A 17,313-nucleotide genomic window follows, 5' to 3' on the forward strand; every position below is an offset into this window, starting at 1 on the left:
CCCTGCTTATTTAACTTATATGCAGAGTACATCATGCGAATTGCTGGGCTGTATGAAGCACAAGCTGGCATCAAGATTGCCAGAAGAAATATCAATAACTTCAGAAATGCAGATGACACCACACTATGACAGTAAGCAAAGAAGAACTAAAAGGCTCTTGATGAAAGTGAAAGGTAGCTTAAAACTCAACATTCAGAAAACTAAGATCCTGGCATCTGGTCCCATCACTTCATGGCAAATAGATGAGGAAACAATGGAAACAGTGAGACTCTATTTTCTTGGGCTCCAAATTGCTGCAGATGGTGACTGCAATCATGAAATTAAAATACGCTTGCTCCTTGGAAGAAAAGCTATGACCAACCTAGACATCATATTAAAAAGCAGAGATAGTACTTTGCCAACAAAGGTCCATCAAGTCAAAGTTATCGTTTTTCCAGTAGTCACGTATGGATGTGAGAGTTGGACTATAAAGAAAGCTAAGTGCTGAAAAACTGTTTTTGAACTGTGGTGTTGGAGAAACTTTGGAGAGTCCTTGGACTACAAGGAGATCCAGCCAGTCCATCCTAAAGGAAATCAGTCCTGAATATTCATTGGAAGGACTAATGCTGAAGCTGAAACTCCAATACTTTGGCCACCTGAGGTGAAGAACTGACTCATTGTAAAAGACCCTGGTGCTGGGAAGGATTGAAGGCGGGAGGAGAAGGGGACGACAGAGGATGAGACAGCTGGATGGCATCCCTGACTTGATGGACATGAGGTTGAGTAAACTCTGGGAGTTGGTGATGGATAGGGAAACCTGGCGTGCTGGAGTCCATGGGGTTTCAAAGAGTCAGTCATGACTGAGCAACTGAACTAACCTGAGAACTCAAACCAATATTGACTCATAGAAGATCTTAACAAAATACTGTGGAATTGGATTGAGGACAAAAGCAGAGAGTCTAGGGAAAAGAGACCAATGTGGAAAATTGTAATTATGAATCTCGAGCACATCCAGTGGCAAGGGGTCCCTGTCCTTCCAGCACATGCATTCCTACCACCTGTGTGGTTTGTCCCTCCAGTGGTGATGGATGCACTGGATTCACATAGCTTGATGACCAGCCATTAACATTATTCCAACCACCATACTCTCTTCCCACCCCATCCTAATTCTATAGCTCCTGAGCAAACTGATTGTAATTTGACTTTTCATACAGATTCTTCTATGGGAATAGAATGTTGTGAACCAATATCTGATATGCACATTGATGGTATTTCTTACTATATTAAAGTCCTAGGAATTTGGTTGGCATGGTCCAATTTTTTAGTTTAATTCTGAGTGTACTGACAGAATAAATTTTTTGGACCTTTAAGGTAAGACCTTGGTGATGTCAACTTTTCCTGTAAGGACACTTAGGTCATCATCTGCCTCCTACAACACATGTTGTCTATAACTGTGCATTCTTAAAAGCAGGCTCCACTTAGAAGAGGCAAACTCAAAGAGAGCAGCATGGCTTCTGCTCAGTTCTATTTGTTCTATAAAAACAGAATTCCATTTTAAAACAGAATAGCTGCAAGAAGTACAGAGGAAGCAACCAACGCCTGAAATTTTGTGTTGTACAGATCAAAGAGGAATAAAATCAGGCTGCTAGTCAAGTCAGGCAACATCCCAATGTCTCAGTTCCCCTTGCTTTAAAATTGAAAAAATGAAAGGCTTTACAATTCATTTAACATTCAAAGAAAAACAAAACTTAAGTAGGCCTTTTAAATCATTCAGTTCAGTTCAGTTCAGTTTCAGTTCAGTTGCTCAGTCGTGTCTGACTCTGCGACCCCATGAATCGCAGCACACCAGGCCTCCCTGTCCGTCACCAACTCCCAGAGTTCACTCATCAGACTCGAGTCGGTGATGCCATCCAGCTGTCTCATCCTCTGTCATCCCCTTCTCCTCCTGCCCCCAATCCCTCCCAGCATCAGAGTCTTTTCCAATGAGTCAACTCTTCGCATAAGGTGGCCAAAGTACTGGAGTTTCAGCTTTAGCACCATTCCTTCCAAAGAAATCCCAGGGCTGATCTCCTTCAGAATGGACTGGCTGGATCTGCTTGCAGTCCAAGGGACTCTCAAGAGTCTTCTCCAACACCACAGTTCAAAAGCATCAATTCTTCAGCACTCAGCTTTCTTCACAGTCCAACTCTCACATCCATACATGACTACTGGAAAAACCATAGCCTTGACTAGACAGACCTTAGTCGGCAAAGTAATGTCTCTGCTTTTCAATATGCTATCTAGGTTGATCACAACTTTCCTTCCAAGGAGTAAGCATCTTTTAGTTTCATGGCTGCAGTCACCATCTGCAGTAATTTTGGAGCCCAAAAAAATAAAGTCTGACACTGTTTCCACTGTTTCCCCATCTATTTCCCATGAAGTGATAGGACTGGATGCCATGATCTTCGTTTTCTGAATGTTGATCTTTAAGCCAACTTTTTCACTCTTCTCTTTCACTTTCATCAAGAGGCTTTTTAGTTCCTCTTTGCTTTCTACCATAAGGGTGGTGTCATCTGCATATCTGAGATTATTGATATTTCTTCCGGCAATCTTGACTCCAGCTTGTGTTTCTTCCAGTCCAGCGTTTCTCATGATGTACTCTGCATATAAGTTAAAGAAGCAGGGTGACAATATACAGCCTTGACGTACTCCTTTTCCTATAGGGAACCAGTCTGTTGTTCCATGTCCAGTTCTAACTGTTGCTTCCTGACTTGCATATAGGTTTCTCAAGAGTCAGGTCATTACATTGGCAAAAACCTTTTTAAATTTTAACATATAATGCTCCAGAATATTAAATTGATAGAAGTTGAGCCTGGCAGGATATAGTCTATAGGGTCACAAAGAGTCACACAAGACTGAAGCGACTTAATACAGACACACACACACTCTTAAGTTGTTAGTGGTCATATAAATCAGTACAAATTTGGAAGGAAGGTAATTTGTTTATAGATCAGGGCTCTTAAAGTTTTTCATACCATTTGCTTGAGGAATTCTACATATTTTAATCTGAGGAAATAGTTAAAAAAAAAAACAGAAAAAGCAATAAATATGGAGAAGTTCATTACAAATGTAAATATATATATATGTATGATTTTTAAAAGCTTTGCCATAACACTGAAAGAATGAAAAATGTACAAAACTCTATACTTGCTTTGATTACTCAATTTAAAAAAATGAACTAGAAAAAATTATTGAATAAATAGCAAGAATCATGTCGAGGTTCACACTTTTATCCAAATATACCATTCCAAGGGTTTTTTAAAAAAGGAAATCCATAGAGTGAAGTAGAATACGTTAATATATGAAAACATACATTACAGTGTTACCTGTTGTTGTTTAATCACTAAGTCGTGTCCAACTCCTCTGCAATTCCATGGACTGTAGCCTGCCAGGCTCCTCTGTCCATGGGACTTCCCAGGCAAGAATATTGCAGTGGGTTGCCATTTCCTCCTCCAGGGCATCTTCCCAACCCAGGTATCAAACCCGGGTCTCCTGCACTGGCTGGTTAATTCATTACCACTGAAGCACCAGGAAAGCCCATACAGTGCTATCTAGATGGCCCCAAACTGGAAATAATCTGTCAAACAAAACAGAAGTGAATTAGTCATAGTAATATATATTTGCATTACTGATCACTATCTAGTTACAAAGATTATGTAGAAATATGAAATAACTATGATATAATTTTAAGTAGAGAAATAGTTTCTATATATTAAATGCTTACCATGAGCCTGTCATTCTGTTACTCAATTTTATATACTTTATCGCTTTTGGCACCCCACTCCAGTACTCTTGCCTGGAAAATCCCATGGACAAAGGAGCCTGGTAGACTGCAGTCCATGGGGTCACTAAGAGTCGGGCATGACTGAGCGACTTCACTTTCGCTTTTCACTTTCATGCATTGGAGAAGGACATGGCAACCCACTCCAGTGTTCTTGCCTGGAGAATCCCAAGGACGGGGGAGCCTAGTAGGCTGCCGTCTGTGGGGTCGCACAGGGTCGGACACAACTGAAGCGACTTAGCAGTAGCAGTAGCAGTGCTAGCAGAACCTGATAAGTAGGTAGAGTGCTATCCTCAGTGACAGTAAGACAATTGTAACAAGGTTGCTTAATAATTTTCCTGAGTTCACGCAGCTAGTAGTCAGACCTAAAGCTAACTGATATCAAAGCCATTTCCCCTTAACTAAAAATGTTATAAAATCCCTAGACACCTAAGGTAGTAAACAAAGTAAATATAATATACATATATGGAGAAAAAGAGAAAATCAGAGTGGAGCAATGGTGTTCAGTTCAGTTCAGTTCAGTTCAGGCACCTCAGTTGTGTCCGACTCTTTGTGACCCCATGAACTGCAGCACACCAGGCCTCCCTGTCCATCACCAACTCACAGAGCCAACCCAAACTCATGTCCATTGAGTCGGTGATGCCATCCGCCCACCTTATTCTCTGTCGTCCCCTTCTCCTCCTGCCCTCAATCTTTCCCAGTATCAGGGTCTTTTCAAAAGAGTCAGCTCTTCACATCAGGTGGCCAAAGTATTGGAGTTTCAGCTTCAACATCAGTCCTTCCAATGAACACCCAGGTGCAATGGTATAGATAGTCTCATAGTAATTTTTTCCCTTCTATTACAGTGTTGAGTACAAACAAACTAGCAAATAAAATGTTAACAGTGAGAATCAGACAAAAGTCTGGAAAGATGTATGCTGAAGTATTAATAGAGTTTTGTTAAAGTGGCAAAGTTCAGTGTAATTTTCTCCTTTTCTCTATTTTACAAGGTTTTTTGGTAATGTATATTGCTTCCCTGGTAGCTCAACTGGTAAAGAATCTGCCTGCAATGCAAGAGCCACAGGTTTGATCCCTAGGTTGGGAAGATTGCCTGGAGAAGGGATAGGTTACCCATTCCCGTATTCTTGGGCTTCCCTGGTGGCTCAGATGGTAAAGAATCTGCCTGTGATGGCTAAGACCTGGGATCGATCCCTGAGTTGGGAAGATCCCCTGGAGAAGGGAACAGCTACCCACTCCATGGGTAGAGTTCCATGGACATGATGGACAGAGGAAACTGGCAGGCTACAGTCCATGGGGTCACAAAGAGTCAGACATGACTGAGTGATTTTCACAGTTCACATAAGACTTTTGAAAAATACTTTAAATGCTTCAGCAACACATATGCTAAAATTGGAAAGATACTGAGAAAGATAGTATGGCCCCTGCACAGGGATGACACACAATTTAATGGAGCATCACACACACACACACACACACACACACATATATACATCTGTCCTCTGTGATACAGAAACCAGAGCTCTGTAAACTTATTGATCATTGAAACACTGTGATATTCAGAAACAGCAATGGTACTCCTGGCGGTATAAGTGTTATTAAGAATACAGTATATCTGTCATTTCTTTCAAAATTCTTGGGGTTACTTTCCATGGAGTCCTATTTTTTAAAACAGGTTTGAGAAGAAAATCTAAAAGCTGATATTCCTTCCTTTTTTTACTCCCTTCCTCTCCTTTCCTTTGCTTTTTTAACTATAAAATTTGTGTGGTATGTGATAATAGTAACTCTCTCCGTTTATGTGATAAGTGCAAGGGCAATTTTATTTTCATTATATTCTTCCTGTATTTGAAAGGTTTTGAAAAACACATTTAACAATTTAAATCTGAAAAATTATCTTTAAACTTAACATTATAAATTATTAAATTCGAAAGAGTTTAAAAGTATTTTTGAAATTTTAGAAGTTCTGTATTTCTTGAAAATCAAAACATGGCACACATACCAAGAATAATGATATGTTTGGCAAAACTCTTGTAAGCACAACTCATGTTTTTTCCCTTTCTGATACAAACTTTCACCTGTGTTTTGAAGAGGCTCTAAAAAGAAACTAAAAGGAAAATTTGCTAAGTGAAAGTTTGAGAAGGTTCTGGGGTTGCCAACATCTTGCCTGCTTAACTGAACGTCGCATTGGCCGCTGCACGCACCGCATGGCTGGGCTGCAACACAGCACATGACACACGTGTGACAGCACAAGCGGCTCGCGTTCTTTCCGAGTGGTGCTCTGGGGAGTCATCCTCAAGAACCACCCTCCTAAACGCAGAAAACTCAGGGCTGGGGAGCGAGAGGGGTCTTTCCAAAACGCAAAAACTCTTCTGAGTGTTCTAAAAATGAAGAGGAGGAAAGGACAGTGACTACTAGATGCTAAAATGTGACATTTGAAAGTGTTAGGAAAAATGCCAGACTGACAACTCCAGCTATAACCCCCCGAGTCAAAATGAAAGTTCAAGCTCAGGCTGATAGAGACCCTACTTTTCTGAATGTTCGTCAGCAAGATGGGAAATTCATCAGACTACCCGGACGGCATGTCCTCCCTTTCTGAGCTGCTGGGAGGAAAGGTTTAGTTCCCAGGATCTATCCAGTTCTGTCTAGAAAGTCTGAACCTCAATCAGCATTGTGTGAGATACAAAGTCTATATTAGATATGCTTCACCCTGGGGAATTTATAGGAAGTGGGAGGAATACATCATACATAGGAAAAGTTGTATAAAAAACAAGGCCACATAAAATTGTCTGATGTGTGGAACAGACCATAAAGCAAAGAAATTCAGAGTGGAACGGAGCTTCTACAGGAGGGAGAAGCACTAGAGACCTGGGGGAAGATGAGAAATGCACTGGGCCTGGAGGATTTTCCGTGATGAATGGGGAGTAATGGGGGCAAGGCTGATATTTAAAAAAATCACCAGGCATTATGAACAGGAGTAAGAAGGGAGCAAATAAAACACAAACTAATTCTATCAGCATTAGTGACAAGTCATCATTCTAAGTTAGATTTCTGTGACAAGTTAAAATTTCAAAGGATTTTAAAAATATTTATTTTTGGCTACACTGGTTGTTTGTTGCTGTGTATGGGCTTTCTTTAGTTGTGGTGCTCAGGCTTCTCATCACCGCGTCTCCTTGCTGCAGAGGACTGGCTCCAGGGTGTACAGGCTTCAGCAGTTGCGGATGGTGGGCTCTAGAACTCTGATTCAGCAGTTGTGGCATTCAGGCTTAGTTGCCCTGTGGCGTGTGGAATCATCCCAGACCAGGGATCAAATCCATGTCCCCTGGTTTAGCAGGCAGATTCTTAACTACTGGACTACCACTGGACTCCCTGACAAGCATTTTTAAATGTCTTTATTCTGGTTGAGCTGCTAAGTCATGTCTGACTCTTTTGTGACCCTATGGACTATATAGCCCATGGGATTTCCCAGGCAAGAAGACTGCAGTGGGTTGCCATTTCCTCCTCCAGGGGATCTTCCCGACCCAGGGATCAAACATGTGTCTCCTGCATTGGCAGGTGGGTTCTTTACCATGAAGCCACCTGGGAAGCAGCCTTCCTAACAGTTAAGGGAGTAGGGCAACTACTCCTAAATCAGAGATAAGGAAACTTGGTTCAGAGAAGTTAAATAACTTGCCCAATTTACTCCATTTCTATTTTTAGTAACATTACCAGTTTGGTAATTCAGGGAGGTGCCAAGGACACAGAACATCTTTATTTGTAGCATAGCATATAATAAAGGATTACATTTATATTCATGTGAATAAATTAATATGGTTGGAGAAGAAGTCAGGCTGACAAAGCAACTATTAAGAAACTGACTTCTTTCTGGGGGCCTAATATGAAAAAATATGACTGATACCATACTTGTCAATTATAACTGTGCCACAGCTACAAGTGCAAGCTGAACTGAAATCTAGTTGCCAAAAACTAAGGAGAACTTCAGAACCACCAATAGCAGGATATTGTCCAAAGCTGGGAGCAGATAGTCTTGCTGTCTTCCTACTATATCTAGACCAGACTGCATCTAGAATGTTTGGTCTATTCTGGGCTCTGTCTGTTAACTGGAACAGTGATATGTGGGAATAAATCTGGAGGAAGCACCTAAGATGGTGATGGGGCTGGAAACCACCATAACCTAGTAATACCTTAAAAGTTGGGTGTATTTCTCCTGAAGAAGGTTTATTAAGGGAAGACACGAACGTCAAGTTCAATGGGTACAAGTTACATTTAAGTAGAGTTTCACCCAGAACTGAAAAGGACTTGCTTACAACTTGAGATACTCATCTAAAGTTAACCTCCCAGTTCTTGGAAATAGTCTCATAGCCTGGAAATGCCATTTTTCATGATGCTCTAGAAGGTACTCTTCTTTTAGGAGGTAAATTGATAAGGTCTCCTTCTTGCCCTAAAACCCTATGATTTCTCAAACTAGCTACCTTACTTCTCTTGCGGGAATCGAGTTAGAATGAAACAGTTCTTAAATTCCCTTCTTGCTCTCTCCTTCCAATGAATTATCTCATTCTAAAGTTCAGCTTCACTTGTGTTTCACAGTGATATCAGAGACAGGAATCTTTCATTTCAGCTTGACTCTCAAGATCTTATCCTCAAATGAACTTACCACTACCAACTGAAATAAGTTCTTAAAATCTTCTGTCAATGAATCATCAAATGAGTCAGCTTTTCAAGCTTAATTGGCATGGTTCCTTGATAACTATGTCACCTTGCCATATTCCTTTTTTTAGTGTTATTATTTTTTCCCCTAAACTCTGTTTTTAAACTCAAACATCCTGCTTTCAACACTCTTTGTATCTAAGAACATAGTGGGGCTGATGACACAGGACGAGAAACTTGTAAAGGGTAACAAATATTTTCCTTTTGACTGGTAGATGTTATCAGGAGTAGAGAAGGACTGATGTGAAATTCTGGGCTTGACCTTAAGGAAGTAACTGGAAGTCTTAAGAGTATTGTGCGAAAGACTTGCCTCCAGACAGGATCAGTGACTGTAGGAAAAGTAGGTGGCTGTGTTTGCATGTGTTCTGAGAGATTCTGGGAAGTCCCTACCCTTTCCCCTACATGTATACCCACCCATTGCTCCATCTTTCTGTCTTTAGAAATAATTTCATTTAGGCCACAAAGTCTTTTAAGACTTTAAAAAGCTCCTTGTTCATGCTAGGTCACTTCAGTCATGTCTGACTCTTTTCAACCCTATGGACCATAGCCCTCCAGGCTCCTCTGTCCATGGGATTATCCGGGCAAGAATACTGGAGTGGGTTGCCATGGCCTCCTCCAGGGGATCTTCCCAACCCAGGGATCGAACCCACATCTCTTATGTCTCCTGCATTGCAGGCAGGTTCTTTACCCTAGCACTACCTGGAAGCCCAATAAGCTTGAGGCAGAATACTGTGGAGAAGCGGGAAATGGGGAGTAATTTCATAAAGTTGCCTAGTTGAGTCTGTCTGTTCCTTTACAACCAGCCTTAAGGCTAAGAGAAGGTGTAGGCCTGGGTTGAAGGCAACTCTGCCACTAACCAGCTACATCACCAGAGGCAGCTGATGCTCTCTCAGCCTTAGTTTCTTCCTATGTAAAGCAATCAATCTTATCTGGCTGTATTTTGAAGGAATTAAAGATAATACACTGAATTTCCTATCACAGTTAGTATATAACCATAGAACCTGAACTTAAGGAACCCTTAACTACTAGTATAAGTAACTTGTCTTAAAAGCTGGATTGGGGGATAACAGAGTCTGCTCAGTCAGACTTCATGCAGAAGTGAAAATCCTGGGATTTGCAGAAAATATGCTCTTAACAGTAAATGTCCTCTATAATGAGGTGTGACAGCTTAGGCTGGGGGCAAATATTTCATGAAATCTTAATTGCTAGAAATAAGAAGTTGAGGTGCAGAGATGGGGAGAAGCTACTTGTATTTTTAGTTTTCTGGGTTGTTTTATGTTTTTCTAGAAGAAAGATATTAAATTTACATTTGAGATGGATTATTTCAGGGTAAGAAGATTAATAATTTTTTTTTTAATCACATAAAGGTAAAGCCAAGATCCTGATCTGGAACAGAAAGTTTGAGACCGTTCATTCCTTTATTCCCGCAGTCCCAACCTTTTTGACACCAGGGACTGGCTTCATGGAAGACAGTTTTTCCAGACCTGGGGGGCAAAGGTGGGGGTCACAGAATGGTTTAGGCTATAATGCAAGCGGTGGGGAGTGGCAGAGGAAGCTTCACTTGCTCGCCTCCTGCTGTGCAGCCAGGTTCCTAACAGGGCCGGGGGTTGGAGACCTCTGCTTTATTGACTCAGCAAATATTTGAGTACTTGCTATACATATATTACACAAGGTAGTGAACATAAAAAGCACTGATTATGCAAAAAGGTTGTCTTTGCAGTGAGTAGAATTACAGTCTTGAACCTGTGTTTCCTTGGGGTCTGGAAGGAGAAGCTTGGTTAATGGACTCTGGTCTATAGGAAACTTGGTCCCTCCACCACGGCAGCAGGATAGGGACTGAGGGAGAGATACCCTTCCTTTGAGAGAAGGATAGGAAATGTTTTGGACTTCCCCAGTGGCTCACCAGTAAAGAATCTGCCTGGAATGCAGGAGCCGCAGAAGACGTGGGTTTGATCCCCTGGGTCAGGAAGATCCCTTGGAGGAAGGCATAGCAACCCACTCCAGTATTCTTGCCTGGAGAATCCCATGGACAGAGGAGCCTGGTGAGCTACAGTCCATGGGGTCACAAAGAGTCAGACAGGACTGAAGCAACTTAGCAAGCACTTAGGAGATATTTTGGAGGATCCAGATATTTTTTCTTTTATGCATCATTTTTTCTTTCTCCTTAAGTAAAGTTAGGCTAAATGTTGCAGTCTATTCCCCATTGAGAAGGGCTACCCTTGAGGCTCCAAGTAGTTGACTGAAATAAGCACTCCCTAGGAATTCCCAGAAGTTTGAGGGAGGAGAAGTCAGATATTGACGTTCCTGCAGTCAGGCGAGAGGTGAATCTCAGAGTTATTTGGGCATTAACTAGAACTGGGATTCTTTGAAAGCAGGACTCCTCAGTTACACATCTGTCCTTGTGAGCAGCTTGAATGATCCTCACAAAGTGCCTGAAGACACACTCTCATGATAGCAAGCCACTGGGCACAGTTTCCAAGAGTATCAAGTCAAAGCAGCTCACTCCCCACAAACTCAAATAACATGAAACATGCAAGTTATTTTACATGCTGCGGTACAGATATGCTGAGCATGTGGACTAGAGCTTGCCAATCCAAGGTTATTTCCTTTTATTCCTCTTTTCCCTTTCTTACCTATCATCCATGCTTCTCCCAAGCTCCCTCTTGTGCCCTTTCCTCAGTTCAGTTCAGTTCAGTTCAGTCACTCAGTCATGTCCGACTCTTTGAGAGCCCATGAATCACAGCACGCCAAGACTCCCTGTCCTTCACCAACTCCCGGAGTTCACTCAAACTCACGTCCATCGAGTCGTTTGTGCCATTCAGCCATCTCGTCCTCTGTCATCCCCTTCTCCTCCTGCCCCCAATCCCTCCCAGCATCAGAGTCTTTTCCAATGAGTCAACTCTTTGCATGAAGTGGCCAAAGTATTGTAGTTTCAGCTTCAGCATCAGTCCTTCCAATGAACACCCAGGACTGATCTCCTTTAGAATAAACTGGTTGGATCTCCTTGCAGTCCAAGGGACTCTCAAGAGTCTTCTCCAACACCACACTTCAAAAGCATCAATTCTTCAGCACTCAGCCTTCTTCACAGTCCAACTCTCACATCCATACATGACTACTGGAAAAACCATAGCCTTGACTAGATGGACCTGTGCTGGCAAAGTAATATCTCTGCTTTTCAATGTGCAATCTAAGTTGGTCATACTTTCCTTCCAAGGAGTAAGCATCTTTTAATTTCATGACTGCAATCACCATCTGCAGTGATTTTGGAGCCCCCAAAAATAAAGTCTGACACTGTTTCCACTGTTTCCCCATCTATCTATCCCATGAAATGATGGGACCAGATGCCATGATCTTCGTTTTCTGAATGTTGAGCTTTAAGCCAACTTTTTCGCTCTCCTCTTTCACTTTCATCAAGAGGCTTTTGAGTTCCTCTTCATTTTCTGCCATAAGGGTGGTGTCATCTGCATACCTGAGGTTATTGATATTTCTCCCAGCAACCTTGATTCCAGCTTGTGCTTCTTCCAGCCCAGCGTTTCTTATGATGTACTCTGCATATAAGTTAAATAAGCACGGTGACAATATACAGCCTTGACGTACTCCTTTTCCTATAGGGAACCAGTCTGTTGTTCCATGTCCAGTTCTAACTGTTGCTTCCTGACCTCCATATAGGTTTCTCAAGAGGCAGGTCAGGTGGTCTGGTAGTCCCATCTCTTTCAGAATTTTCCAGTTTATTGTGGTCTACACAGCCAAAGGCTTTGGCATAGTCAATAAAGCAGAAATAGATGGTTTTCTGGAACTCTCTTGCTTTTTTGATGATCCAGCGGATATTGTCAATTTGATCTCTGGTTCCTCTGCCTTTTCTAAAACCAGCTTGAACATCAGGGAGTTCACGGTTCACGTACTGCTGAAGACTGGCTTGGAGAATCTTGAGCATTATTTTACCTGCATGTGAGATGAGTGCAATTGTGCGGTAGTTTGAGCATTCTTTGGCATTGCCTTTCCTTGGGATTGGAATGAAAACTGACCTTTTCCAGTCCTGTGGCCACGGCTGAGTTTTCCAAATTTGTTGGCATATTGAGTGCAGCACTTTCACAGCATCATCTTCCAGGATTTGAAATAGCTTAACTGGAATTCCATCACCTCCACTAGCTTTGTTCATAGTGATGCTTTCTAAGGCCACTTGACTTCACATTCCAGGATGTCTGGCTCTAGGTGAGTGATCACACCAACGTGATTATCTCAGTTGTGAAGCTCTTTTTTGTACAGTTCTTCCATGTATTCTTGCCACCTCTTCTTAATATCTTTTTCTTCTGTTAGGTCCATACCATTTCTGTCCTTTATTGAGCCCATCTTTGCATGAAATGTTCCCTTGGTATCTCTAATTTTCTTGAAGAGATCTCTAGTCTTTCTCATTCTGTTGTTTTCCTCTATTTCTTTGCATTGATCGTAAATGAAAGCAAAGAAGAAATTAACATGTAGGGAAATCTGCCAATGCTAAACACACTGTGGGCTGTTCCACATAAATTATATCATTTAATCCTTTACAGGGGTTTCCCCAGTGGCTCAGCCGTAAAGAATCTGCCTGCAATGCAGGAGACGCAGGTTCAATACCTGGGTCAGGAAGATTTCCTGGAGAAGGGCATGACAACCCACCCCAGTATTCTTGCCTGGAGAATTCCGTGGACAGAGGACGCTAGCAGGCTACATTCCAAGGGATCACAAAGAGTCAGACATTAGCACGAACACATGCACAAGCCCTTACAACAATCTGGCAAAATAGGTAAGTTTATCGCCTTTCTGTGATAAGAAACGGAAGCTGAGAGTCCTATGTCCAAAGTACCACAACCAGCAAGTAGGTAGCAGTCCTGGGGTCCAAATACAGGTTTAATGTAACAACAAAGTTCTTTACACCAAACCACAGAGGAAAGTGTATGTTGGGAGAGAAACATACTTAAAAAGGAAAACATATTGGGAGATATGTTTCTGCTTCCAAGCAAACATAAGTAACTACCCATCAGTAGACACTGACCTCCAGTTGTAACTAAAACCCAGGACACAGGGGGCACAGGTTCAGACACTTCCTCTCCACCTGGAAAACTGCCGCAGAGGAAAAAGAAGTGGTAAAAAGCAGTTTCAGGCAGATCATGACAAAGTCAACTAATCTTTCTTGGGTGATAGGAGTAAAGGAGCCATATCTGTCTGTCCTGGGGAATCAGTTGCCTTGAAGGTTAATGTAAATCTGTTGTTTAAAACACAGGTTGTTTTATATATACAGCCCCAAAAGTTAAAGCTTAAAAAAAAATCCCTCATTCATGCAAAATCATGCTGACATATAAAGGCACATCTGCAGTCTACAGCTTGATCATTTGTAGCCCTCTTATAAAGCACCAACCACATGGGGCTTTGTAGACCAGTAACAGTTGGTGGGTGGGCACAGATGCATGAAAGTGTCACTTTCACTTTCAATTACAACACTCTTGCACGGGTTATTCTAAGAAAAAACCAGCCATTTAAACCTCAACATGGTCTCCACATATCAAATTACAACAAATTCTTTCTTCCTCTTTTTGTCTCTTTTTTTTTTAAACTCGAGCAATCTGTGGGGCTGCTTAAAAGAAGTCTTTAGTACCTATAGACTTTCTGAAGGAAATGAGAGACATTAGGAGGTCTCAATTATATTTTCTTTCTGCATAAATCTGAGCAAGACTGTTATTTTTATCATCTCAAAGATTAAATTTGCGCAGGCAGCACAAGGGTAGAATCTTGATGTTTGCATATTTCTTCCCTGTTTCCCCTGTCTCCTGATCTTGAACCCACACACAGAGAGAACACATAAGCTGAGCGACTTACTCATGGCAAGCATTTGAACTGGTCTTTTTATACTCATATTGTGGAATCTGTTTAAAAAACCACACCAGACAACCACCATGCCACCCACTTCACCTTTCTTTTGTCATCTGTGTTTTGTGGTAACATGGTTTTCTATCACAGAATGATGACACTCTTGCCTTAAGTGGTTTCTGTGATGAATTCCCAGACAGAGTTTGGGGGAAAAGCATTATTTCTCTTTTGCTTCCCCTACCCCAAAGGTCCCTTATGTGTACCTCAAACGCTTCAGCCTAGTCTTCTCCTTTTGAGGGGAAATTAGTCAGTGGCTCAGAGGGATATACCCCAGCTCTTACCTCAGTGGCTTACCAAAACCAGAACCGGCCCCTCACTCAGTCAGGTCCAATCATGATCTTCCACAGACCCTGAAGCCATACTTGAACCTGGATTTTTTTTCCCCCACTTAGGATTCCCCTTGGAGAAAAAGAATCAGGGAAACCACATGCAGAGGGTTGAGCAAAGAACAGAAACCCCAGAGCCTCCCAGCTTCAACTGTTCTTGCTGCCCTGATGGCCCTCCCAGGGCTAGAGAGGGAGAGGATCTAGCACAGGGAAGAGAGTGGCTGTCAGACCCCTTGGGGAAGGGATCTCTTGGGCTCTCTTGTGAGATCTGAAAGTGTGTAGGAATCCCTGCAGTTACTAGGAAAATGCAGATATCCATGCCGGACAAATAATTGGTGCTCAATATATACACTAAATAGCTGAATTGTTGAATGAATAAATGGGCAAAAAGAAGCAGAAGAGAAGAGGATGAAACAGAGCTTCATAGATCACTTTCATTTGCCTTCCTTCCTGGGCAATTTTTTTTTTTAAGATTTCTATTTATTTATCTTATTGTTTGGCTGTGCTGGGTCTTCACTGCTGCATGCGGACTTTCTCTAGTTGCGGCGAGGTGGGGCTACTCTCTAGTTGCAGTGCGAGGGCTTCTCATTGCAGTGGATTTTCTTGTTGGGGAGCACTGGCTCTAGGCTTGCAGGCTTCAGCAGTTGGATCCTGTGGGCTCAGTAGTTGCGGTTCGCAGGCTTAGCTGCCCTGAGGGATGTGATATCTTCCCAGACCAGTGAGTGAACGTGTGTCCCCTGTATTGCAAGGCAGATTCTTATCCATTGGACCACCAGGGAAGCACAGCAGTTATCCTTTTTCTTTTTTGCTCTTCACCCTTAAGAATAGCCATGCCACTTTTATTTTCTTATTTCCTAATTACTCTCTTAATTTTTTCCCCAGATGTTTCATGTACATTGGTTTATAAAGCGAGATCACACAGAAGAGCTAATAATGAAAAACAATCCAGTTACAAGGAAAAGCTCTATTCTTTCAGCTTTAATCCTTTTCTCCAGAGGGAGACAGTTTTAACTCTCTTAACTTCTGCTTGTTAGAATGCAGGTTCAGATTCAATAGGTCTTGATGAGGCCCAAGATTTTGCACTTCTACCATTTGCCTGGTAATGCCAAAGCTGCCCTATGGAGGAGTCTAGAACTTTGAGTAGCAAGGACCTAGACCATTGCTATAGTGTGTTCCAGCTTCAATTCTTGTCAAATCTCTTCCACCCTCAGCCCCCACTTGGCATTCTGCCATCATCAGTGACTCAGAAAGCCTCAAACATGCCGTGCTCTTCAAACCTGCTTGGCTTTGTACATCTTCCCTCTGCTCCTCAGCCCCTTCACTGAATGAGCTTCTTTGTGTCTCAGCTCACACTTAATCTCTTCTATGAAACCTCCCCCAGATTCCCATCCTACCAGATGGTCAGGCCCTCTCTTCTCTGTGCTTATCACATTGTAGTATAACATGCGGTTTCCATGTCCAGGGCTATTGCATAGGATTGCTCAGGTTGCGCCCAAGGACAAGGATCCCTGGTCAGGAAAGCAAGAGGGGCTGAAGTCCATCCTGTTCTCTGCTTGCTGCGTCAGTGGAGGCCTAGTGCAGAGCTGCCTCTGCTAGGAGGCAAGGAGGACTTTTTCTCTTTCACACAAAGGTACCATATGGGCTGATTTTCTGTCTTTTCTACCAGATGTGGTGTCCTTGAGGAAGGAATCAAGTCTCTTTCACCTTTATGTTTTTATTTACTAGTGTAGTGCCTGTCATAGTTCAGTGTTCAATGAAATGTTTGTTGAATGGATAAATGATAAGAAAAAGAAATGAAGCACAAAAGCAAAGCACAGACAATAATTTCACTCAGTTCTAAAATTAACTGAATTGTAAGCAAGAGGTCTGGAATTTGCTAATTGCTGATAAAAAGGCAAGGACTTAAAAACTCCACTTTGCTAAAAAGGATGGTAATAAGTATTGGTGAAAAGATATAAAGGTTATAGTCAACACCTTTAGAAGACTCATTAGAACCAGTAAAGAAATAGGCTGCCCAGAATCAGTGCTAAATAGTCATGTCTTTTCAGATCTAGGGAAATATGAGGAAGATTCTGAGGATATTATTTGGTCATAAGATTTAGAAGCTCCTAAAATCAGCAAGAAGGTCCTGAGAACAAGAAGACGTGATGACAAAAAACCATGCATTTAATAGAGGGGCTGAAGTCAGAAACAAAACATGCATTAGATTGTGAAAATGAGATTCCCATGACTGCTAGGAGCCTGGGCTTTATTGAGAAAGGCACAACCCGGATAAAGAAACATCTTGACACAGATCTTTTAAATGGGGTCCATTCGATCTGCTTTGCATGAGCTCTTTGGGTGTTTCCACAGAATGTCTCTCCAATAAGACTGGAAGCTTCTGGAAGTTGGGACCAAGGCTTGGACATTTTTTATCTTCCTGAGAGTGTGTGATACTCTGTGAAATGAAGTAGGTGCCATATATGCAGGGAGTTTACAGCTGTCAATGACCATAAAGTAAGAGAGTGCAGAAGTGCTAGTCATCCTCCACTGAAATAGCAATTTCACCTCAGCACTGAGAAAGGGATTCTTTTGAGAAACATCCTA

General features: G+C 42.0%; 1 protein-coding gene, 1 long non-coding RNA gene and 1 other non-coding gene across 6 annotated transcripts in view; 2 read left to right on the forward strand and 1 right to left on the reverse strand.

The window, feature by feature from the left end:
* Positions 1–17,313, forward strand: part of PDCD1LG2 (programmed cell death 1 ligand 2) — a 126,672-nt gene that overhangs the window by 86,321 nt on the left and 23,038 nt on the right. The gene's annotated exons all lie outside the window — the stretch shown is intronic.
* LOC138433595 (uncharacterized) overlaps positions 1–17,313 on the reverse strand; it is a 79,022-nt gene that overhangs the window by 38,464 nt on the left and 23,245 nt on the right. For all 3 annotated transcript variants that reach the window (XR_011254368.1, XR_011254370.1, XR_011254369.1), the window contains exon 3: positions 3,345–3,595. This is a non-coding gene — a long non-coding RNA (uncharacterized lncRNA). The remainder of the gene's footprint in view (positions 1–3,344; positions 3,596–17,313) is intronic.
* LOC138434854 (U6 spliceosomal RNA) lies at positions 5,163–5,265 on the forward strand. Its single transcript, XR_011254922.1, has one exon. It is a non-coding gene; the product is annotated as a U6 spliceosomal RNA (small nuclear RNA).

Source organism: Ovis canadensis, chromosome 2 (assembly GCF_042477335.2).
Source record: "Ovis canadensis isolate MfBH-ARS-UI-01 breed Bighorn chromosome 2, ARS-UI_OviCan_v2, whole genome shotgun sequence".
Classification (NCBI taxonomy): Eukaryota; Metazoa; Chordata; class Mammalia; order Artiodactyla; family Bovidae; genus Ovis; species Ovis canadensis.